This window comes from Coregonus clupeaformis, unplaced genomic scaffold, assembly GCF_020615455.1.
Source record: "Coregonus clupeaformis isolate EN_2021a unplaced genomic scaffold, ASM2061545v1 scaf1373, whole genome shotgun sequence".
In the NCBI taxonomy this organism is placed as follows: Eukaryota; Metazoa; Chordata; class Actinopteri; order Salmoniformes; family Salmonidae; genus Coregonus; species Coregonus clupeaformis.
The window spans coordinates 42,131-51,781 of record NW_025534827.1 but is presented as its reverse complement, the minus strand read 5'-3'; the positions used below and the strand labels follow the sequence as shown (position 1 = coordinate 51,781).

The window sequence follows — 9,651 nt, the reverse complement described above, 5'->3', positions numbered from 1 at the left end:
ATATGGGACAGTATTGAAGGACCAAAGCTAGGATCAGACTTAGTAGGTGGCCATGGTGCTGGTCAGCCAGTCGTTGAAGATGCACACCTGGAGGAAGAGAAGGAGAAGGGAGACATTAGTGGACACTCAATGGGAGGCAACATGAGAACCATAAATCTATGTTTTACAGGTTTATTTTGGGAAACCAAGTGATGTCACAGTGATGTATGTATGTTGATGTTTTCCTCAAACACAACAGGAAAACTATTTTTCTGTCTTACCTTGGCGTAGACACCGGGGTTACCGGGCTCGGTTACATTTGTAACCCCAGGACACAACACCCTGGAGCTCACCGTTGCACACCACGGGGCACCCTAAGAGAGAAAGAGAGAAAGTTATATTCAATTATTTAAAGTGGTCCTCTGTAGCTCAGCTGGTAGCGCACGGCGCTTGTAACGCCAAGGTAGTGGGTTCGATCCCCAGGACCACCCATACACAAAAAAATGTATGCAGACTGTAAGTCGCTTTGGATAAAAGCGTCTGCTAAATGGAATATTTTTTAAAATTTTTGTTTTTATATCAATTGAACTGAAAAAGTCAATTTAAAGTCATGATTGTAGTGCCACTGATGGGAGGTCAGAGTGGTAAGTACCTGGCAAGAGTCCTTGCCTCCCTCCAGGTATCCAGCGCAGAACATGGCATTTGTGATCATTCCAGGGTAGGAGTTGTTACAGTCACTGTAGGACAGGATGGGGATGTTCAGGCACTGAAGCTTGTTCTTGTCAGCGGCTGTAAGGAGAAGGAGAAAGAGGGAGGGAGGGAGAGAGGGAGGGAGGGAGTAATGGTTAGAAATAATGAAGTTGTGTTTTTAACAGTAGGCCTACATTTTCCATGCCTCTACACACTCGGCCACCATGAAGATAACCAACTGGCACATGTAACCTTTGACCCAGGTTCTGTACTCACTGGAGCTCATGGTGTTGCCCCATCCAGAAACGGTGCACATGGTGCCAGCGGGGGCACAGCTGCTGGGCAGAGCAACAGGCTGCACGTAGGTGTTGAGGGTGGCGGGCTTGCTCAGCTTGATCAGCATGATGTCATTGTCGATGTTGTAGGAGCTGTAGTTGGGGTGACGGATCACACGGGAAGAAGAGATGAACTGCTCGCTACCCTCAGTCACCTTGATGTTGTGCTCGCCCAGACGCACCTCCACACGGCTGACAGATCGAGAGAAAGTTCCATTTGTACGTTTCTTACTTTCACAGTTCATGTGAATATGGAGTTCACCTTTGTGTCATTTAGTTTTGCAAAAGTTAAGCATATCAAATTGTTGCTAGTTGTTATTGACTCAATATGTTGCTAGTAGTTCATATGGTAGGCTACTTACGATTGGTAGCAGTGAGCAGCAGACACAACCCAGTTCTCGTTGACCAGGGAGCCACCACAGAAGTGGTACCCAACGTTCAGAGACACCTGGTGGGGCTGGGAGTAGGCCTTGCACTCATACCCACCGATGATCTTGTCGTCCTACGTGGCGACTGTAAACAGAGAGCAGGCACATTCTGCTATATTACCTCTCTCTTTTGAGATGGAAAAGCATAGCACTATGATAAAACAACAACTTGAATGAATGAACTATGAATGAACAACAACTTATTTCTTAATAACGTCAAAGAAACAAATGTGTGATGTTAGTGTCATAACACAGTTCTGTTCTTTTTCAATGATCATTACTAGACTCACAAGCGGCTCCAATGAGCAGAACAAAGACCAGAGAAATCATGGTTGCTGTATGATCCTGTCGATGAAAGGGGTTCATCTGCACCCCTGGTTTATATACAGAATCGGCTGTGCCCCTGTTTGACTGTTCAAAAGAAAGCCAATCAGAGCCAAAAGTTGCACTGCCAAGGTCAGCATTATGACACAGCAGTTTCCATCATGGAGTGGTATGAAGTTGACCCTAAAGGCAGCATAAAGCTTAATATACGCTTTAAATAGTCCCAGTACTTTTTAAGTGCAGGTTCTTGCCGTCTGGATTTGATTGAATGTCTTACAGAAGAAAGTGATACATATACAGTACGCTACAACTGACAGTTTGAGATCGAAAGTATTCTCTGCAGTTCAGACTGTATCTTGACCTCAACAGGACTGCAACACAGCTGTGTGGTTCACACGTTGGTGTACTCTTGGAGAAGTCGACAAACACAGCTTTGCAGCTCAGATGGCCTATTTTAGCTATGTAAACAAGCAAACTGGGTTTAAGGAGTTTTGATGGAAAGTCATACAAGGCTCTGGTAAAAAATAATAACTCTATACCTTATATGTCCTTATATTGCTATTAGTTCAAGATGTATAATCATAAGTTCCTCCCAAAAAAATGTTTATACTGTATGCAGTTTATATACAGTAAAACACTTAAAGTAAGCACACGCTTGGGTAGTGTAATTTATTATATTAGGTATTAATACACGATTTAAACAAACAGTTGTTCCTTGACAGCAGATTAAAGTGTACACCCCGGCTCAACCCTAACCTTACCCATAACCTTAGCTTCAACCCTAACCTTACCTTCATGTCCATGTCCCTGCTCAACCCTAACCCTCAACCCTAACCTTACCTTCATGTCCACATCCCTGCTCAACCCTAACCCTAACCCTAGCCTCAACGCAAACCCACATCCCTAGCTTCTTGTCCACTTCCCTGCTCAACCCAAACCCTACCCCTCATCTCTATCCCTAACCCTAACTTCATGTCCTCATCCCAGCTCAAACCTTAACCCTAACTTCATGTCCACATCCCAGCTCAACCCTTAACCCTAACTTCATGTCCTCATCCCAGCTCAACCCTTAACCCTAGCTTCATGTGAACATCCCAGCTCAACCCTAACCCTTAACCCTAACTTCATGTCCACATCCCAGCTCAACCCTTAACCCTAACTTCATGTCCTCATCCCAGCTCAACCCTTAACCCTAACTTCATGTCCACATCCCAGCTCAACCCTTAACCCTAACTTCATGTCCACATCCCAGCTCAACCCTTAACCCTAACTTCATGTCCACATCCCAGCTCAACCCTTAACCCTAACTTCATGTCCTCATCCCAGCTCAACCCTAACCCTTAACCCTAACTTCATGTCCACATCCCAGCTCAACCCTTAACCCTAACTTCATGTCCACATCCCAGCTCAACCCTTAACCCTAACTTCATGTCCTCATCCCAGCTCAACCCTTAACCCTAGCTTCATGTGAACATCCCAGCTCAACCCTAACCCTTAACCCTAACTTCATGTCCACATCCCAGCTCAACCCTTAACCCTAACTTCATGTCCTCATCCCAGCTCAACCCTTAACCCTAACTTCATGTCCACATCCCAGCTCAACCCTTAACCCTAACTTCATGTCCACATCCCAGCTCAACCCTTAACCCTAACTTCATGTCCACATCCCAGCTCAACCCTTAACCCTAACTTCATGTCCTCATCCCAGCTCAACCCTAACCCTTAACCCTAACTTCATGTCCACATCCCAGCTCATCCTTAACCCTAACTTCATGTCCACATCCCAGCTCAAATCTTGACCCTAACTTCATGTCCACATCCCAGCTCCACCCTAACCCTTAACCCTAACTTCATGTCAAAATCCCAGCTCCACCCTAACCCTTAACCCTAACTACATGTCCACATCCCAGCTCAACCCAAACCCTTAACCCTAACTTCATGTCCAGATTCCAGCTCAACCAAATCCTTAACCATAACTTCATGTCCACATCCCAGCTCAACCCTAATACTAGCCTTAACCCTAGCTTCATGTCCACATCCCAGCTCAACTCTAACCCTAGCCTAATGTAAATACAATGTAACAATGAGTAAATAAGAGACTTGCTCATTCTAAAGTAATAACTCAGTAATAACAGTAATAGCAACACTGTAACGTCCTCCCAAGCCTTTAATCAGAGGTATGTGTTGTATGGGGATGTACAGTAGCCAAGACTCGCTTAATTATGGGGCTGTCTGTGGTGATAATGAAAGCATTTTCACAGCTCCTTTCTCAGGTATGTTTCCATAATGATAAAACCAAGATTAGCATTTCTAAACATCAATAATGGAAAAGAACAGTAGGGGAGACTTTCAAGTGACGATAACTCTCAAACCTCTCTTTTTTATTAATAAAAAACGAATCAACTCAAATCTACCAGTTTACCAAACTAAAAATATTGTTAATCCAATTCAAATTAATCAATCAGTTTACCCAACTCAAAATAATGTGTCCAAAAAATTAATAAAAAAATTGGCCCAACTCATAGTATTACATGTATCTAAATTGAAATAATAAGTTTACCGATCTATTTTCTAAATGTTCTTGTTGAGATGAGATATTGAGTTAAGTAACAATAATACAATAATATTACATTTATCCATTTAAGTTAACCTAGCTCAAAAATAATAAATATATCCAACTCAAAATAATGTTTATCTAACTCAAAATAAAACGTTTACTCAAATTAAACCAATCAATCAGTTGACCAAACTCAATACAAACACTTTACTGACTCTTAATAATATGTTTACCAACTCAAATTAATCAATCAGTGTACCCAACTCAAAATAACAACTTTATCTATCTCAAAACAATACATGTTATCCAACTCAAAATATCACAAATATTCTCTCAAACGTAACCCTAGCCTCAACACTAACAGTAACCGTAACCCCTGCTTTATGTTCAACCCAGGGGTGCGTTAAGTATGACAGAATGGTGTGCAACGTTGAATTCAGCGGAAATGGTACTGTACTGAACAACTAGTTGAAAAACGTTGGAATTTCGGTGGCCCAGATTACCGTATGATGTGTGCTGCACGAGTTCTGCGATTACAAATGGTCACACCCATATTGATCAGGCCACACCTCACCACACCCACCAAATGGGAGCAAAATGGGAGCAAAAGGCTGTTAAAGAACGATACTCACCGGTTTGGGGAAATGTATCGTTCAGTACAAACAGACATGCAACGTAGCAAACATTGAAGCGAACTGAACACACCCCTGGCTCACTTCTAACCATAGGATTTGGTCAGATTCCTTATGTTGTTACCATATACTGTATGTAACATGTACCAGTAGCCAAAATGATTTTGTCTCATTACACAACAGTACGTGTTCAATAGCATACTGTAGCAGCAATATAAAAGTGCTTTATACAGAAGACTCACCTAATATAGAGTACATTTTGATTTATTATAGCAATGGAGAAAATACATAGCAGTTTTGTAACCCCCTGTAAAGACTGGGTTTAGTTTATTATGTGTTGCAAAACTCTTGGCTTTTAGGTATATATACAACATAACAGAATGCTGTATACAGTTGAAGTCGGAAGTTTACATACACTTAGGTTGGAGTCATTAAAATTTGTTTTTCAACCACTCCACAAATTTCTTGTTAACAAACTATCATTTTGGCAAGTCGGTTAGGACATCTACTTTGTGCATGACACAAGTACTTTTTCCAACAGTTGTTTACAGACAGATTATTTCACTTATAATTCACTGTATCACAATTCCAGTGGGTCAGAAGTTTACATACACTAAGTTGACTGTGCCTTTAAACAGCTTGGAAAATTCCAGAAAATGATGTAATGGCGTTAGAAGCTTCTGATAGGCTAATTTACATTATTTGAGTCAATTGGAGGTGTACCTGTGGATGTATTTCAAGGCCTACATTTAAACTCAGTGCCTCTTTGCTTGACATCATGTGAAAAGCAAAAGAAATCAGCCAAGACCTCAGAAAGAAAATTGTAGACCTCCACAAGTCTGGTTCATCCTTGGGAGCAATTTCCAAATGCCTGAAGGTACCACGTTCATCTGTACAAACAATAGTACGCAAGTATAAACACCATGGGACCACGTAGCCGTCATAAAGCTCAGGAAGGAGACGCATTCTGTCTCCTAGAGATGAACGTACTTTGGTGCGAAAAGTGCAAATCAATCCCAGAACGACAGCAAAGACCCTGTGAAGATGCTGGAGGAAACAGGTACAAAAGTATCTATGTCCACAGTAAAACGAGTCCTATATCAACATAACATGAAAGGCTGCTCAGCAAGGAAGAAGCCACTGCTCCAAAACCGCCATAAAAAAGCCAGACTACGGTTTGCAACTGCAAATGGGGACAAAGATCTTACTTTTTGAGAAATGTCCTCTGGTCTGATGAAACAAAAACAGAACTGTTTGGTCATAATGACCATTGTTATGTTTGGAGGAAAAAGGGGTAGGCTTGCAAGCCGAAGAACACCATCCCAACCGTGAAGCATGGGGGTGGCAGCATCATGCTGTGGGGGTGCTTGCTGCAGGAGGGACTGGTGCACTTCACAAAATAGATGGCATCATGAGGAAGGAAAATTATGTGGATATATTGAAGCAACATCTCAAGACATCAGTCAGGAAGTTAAAGATTGGTCGCAAATGGGTCTTCCAAATGGACAATGACCACAAGCATACTTCCAAAGTTGTGGCAATCACAAAGCCCTGACCTCAATCCTATAGAAAATGTGTGGGCAGAACTGAAAAAGCGTGTGCGAGCATGGAGGCCTACAAACCTGACCAGCTCTGTCAGGAGGAATGGGCCAAAATTCACCTAAATTATTGTGGAAAGCTTGTGGAATGCTACCCAAAACATTTGACCCAAGTTAAACAATTTAAAGGCAATGCTACCACATACTCATTGAGTTTATGTAAACTTCTGACCCACTGGGAATGTGATGAAAGAAATTAAAGCTGAAATAAATCATTCTCTCTACTATTATTCTGACATTTCACATTCTTAAAATAAAGTGGTGATCCTAACTGACCTAAGGCAAATACTTTTTACTTGGATTAAATGTCAGGAATTGTGACAAACTGAGTTTAAATGTATTTGGCTAAGGTGTATGTAAACTTCCTAGTTTCAGGGATCTAGTTTGGGAAATGTGATGTCACGAGAGGCTACACAGCTTTCAGCGGGATTGCTCAAGTAGTGCAAGGAGACCAGGTTCAACCAAAACAAGGATTTTATTAAAGGTCTTGGGAAACTAACGAAAGTATAACACAATTCTGTTCTCTGGTGGCTCTTTAAGGGTTAACAGTTCAGGGATGTCTCTTCCACATCCAAAATCATAACTCTCCCTCGCTCAAATAACTTTTCCCCAGTCTTACTGTATTCCACGTTGCAGCTAGTGGCCAACCCAGCAAAACGTCCTTCCAAATGTCCCACACGTATTTCCACAGGTGCATATATCCAAAGGTGAGTATTTCCCAAAGGTAAGTATCTCCAAATCCTTATATTCCTCATGGAAGTGGACGTGCAGCACTCTTGTCCTCCAGAGAGCCCAGCCTGGAGACCGTGTCTCTTCCCTTCAACAAACCTTCAGCTCATCAGCTCCTGATTGGTTTCAGCTGCGTGGGAAGATTGGCCATAGAGGGTTGGAGTTCCCGACCATACCAGCAGATGGAGCCATAGCTGTCTGGGTTTGCAGCCACCTCAGGGGGATGTAACGTCCCTCCAGGACACAGCCTCTCGTGACATCACACATCCCCCTCCTCGGGACCGACGTCCTCGTCGGGGTAAAGGCAGCGAAGAAGGCATCACGCCGGGAGAGGGCGTCCGCATTGCCGTGGTGCTTGCCAGACTGCTCTCTCTTCAACTCCTCCAACTCTAGGACCAGGGACTCAGCCTCCTGTTGTCTCTCCTTGAGTTTCTTACTGAACGCATCAGCCTTGGTTTTAGCAGAGTTTAGCTTCTGTTGAGCAGCTTTCAGTTCCTTCTCTCTCTCTGCCTCCGCATTCTTCATCTTGTTCTCCAACACCTTGTACTTCTCCTCTGCCTTCTTCTGGACCTCCTTACTACTGCGCAGGGTCTCCTCACACTCCTCGATGGTCCTGCGCAGCCTCTCCAGCTCCTCCTGTTGCTTAGGGAAGGAGCTCTGTTGGAGTTTAGCCTGGAGGATATCTAACTCTTCTGTCTTCATGTCTAACTGTTGCTTTAACAAACGATACCTCCCAGCGGTCGCCTTCAGACCAGACAGTTCTTTGTCCAGATTCTGTAGCTCCGTCTCTGTGTCGGTCTGGGCACCTGCCATCCCTATCAGAGCCCGGGCGGGAGTGAGTAATTCGGAGGATTGCACCGGAGCCTTCCCAGGATGAGTCTTGCCTCTCCGTTTCCGAGGTACTCGGGTTATCCTCTCCTGAGACTCTCTCCAGAGTGGGTAAAAGGCTGGGCAGTCTCGTCCAATTAGGACAGGGACGGGGAGGGAATCAACCACCCCCGCCGTCGTGTGTATGGTTCCCCGTGTGCTGGTCATTGTAAGTTCAGTAATGGGGTATTCTCTGGTGTCCCCATGGACACAGGAAACTGGGAGGACTTTCCCCGGGGTCAGACACGTTGGGCCCACCAAATCCTTACGCACCAGGGTGGCCCGGCTACCAGAATCCAGTAAGGCCTCCACATCATGGTGATTCACAGTTACCGGGCAGGTGGGGGGTCGATCTGGGCCGCCATCTACGACTCCCAAGAGCGAGGAAAAACAGTGTGTGGGTGCTGAGCTGGAGGACTCCGCAGTGGGCATAGGTTCATCGGCTGATTTCCCACACTGCCAGGAGATATGTCCCATCTCCCCACACCGGTAACACTGTCGAGTTTCCCCCTCCTGGTGTACTCTTCTTGGACCCGCCTGGTTTCTGGCTCCCCCTGGAGCCGGGATAAGTCCTGACGTGGCTGGGTTCGAGACCTTGGGGTCCTTTGGACGGGTTCTTCCCATTTGTGGTGGGGCCGCCCTCCTGGGGTCTTTTCGGGAAGCATTCAGCATCTCCGCTGTGGCCTGGTACTTTTCCACAGCTTCCACGGTCAGATCAGCCGTGGTCAAGGCCTGTTGACTGATGAACCGTTTTGCCTCATAAGGCAGGGGCGCGTAGGTAACGATCCACCACAACGGCCTCCACCACCGCCGCTGCTGTATTCCTCTGCGGATCCAGCCATTTCCTTGCGATTCGGACAAGTTCATGCATCTGCGCCCGAGGAGGTTGGTCTGGTTGGAAGGTCCAACTGTGAAAGCGCTGGGCCATACCAAACTTTGTGAGTCCATATCTGCTGAGGATCTCAGACTTCAGGGCATCATAGTCAGTAACCTGGTCAGGGGCCCAGGTCCCGGACAGCATTCAGCGCTTCCCCGGTTAGAAAGGGGGCTAACAGACCAACCCACTGTTGCTTGGGCCAGGCTTCCCTAGTGGCCGTGGCCTCAAATGCATGCAGGTATGCCTCAATGTCATCGGTAGCTCCCATCTTAGATATAAAGTCACTTGCCTTTATTGGGCGGGTATTTTGGACCACCCTCTGTCTCTGCAACTGCAATTCCTCTGCCTTCAGAAGGTTGGCTTTCTTTTGCTCCTCCAAGAGAGCCACGTTTGCTTGCATCTGGGCTTGCTGGCCAGCAACAAGGGCTTTCAATATGTCCTCCATTTCAGTCGGGCGGGGAGCCTACGGCCAACTTGGAAAACTGGGTGATCAAACCTTCGGTATCCTCCTCTGACATGCACTATTAACGCTTGAGCGTGCCCGTATTCTCCACCATCTGTGATGTCACGAGAGGCTACACAGCTTTCAGCGGGATTGCTCAAGTAGTGCAAGGAGACCAGGTTCAACCAAAACA

The 9,651-nt window shown here is 45.2% G+C and overlaps 1 pseudogene; it reads right to left on the bottom strand.

Moving 5' to 3' along the window:
* On the bottom strand, positions 1-1,762 carry LOC121543808 (annotated as a pseudogene).
* Positions 1,763-9,651: the final 7,889 nt, after the last annotated feature.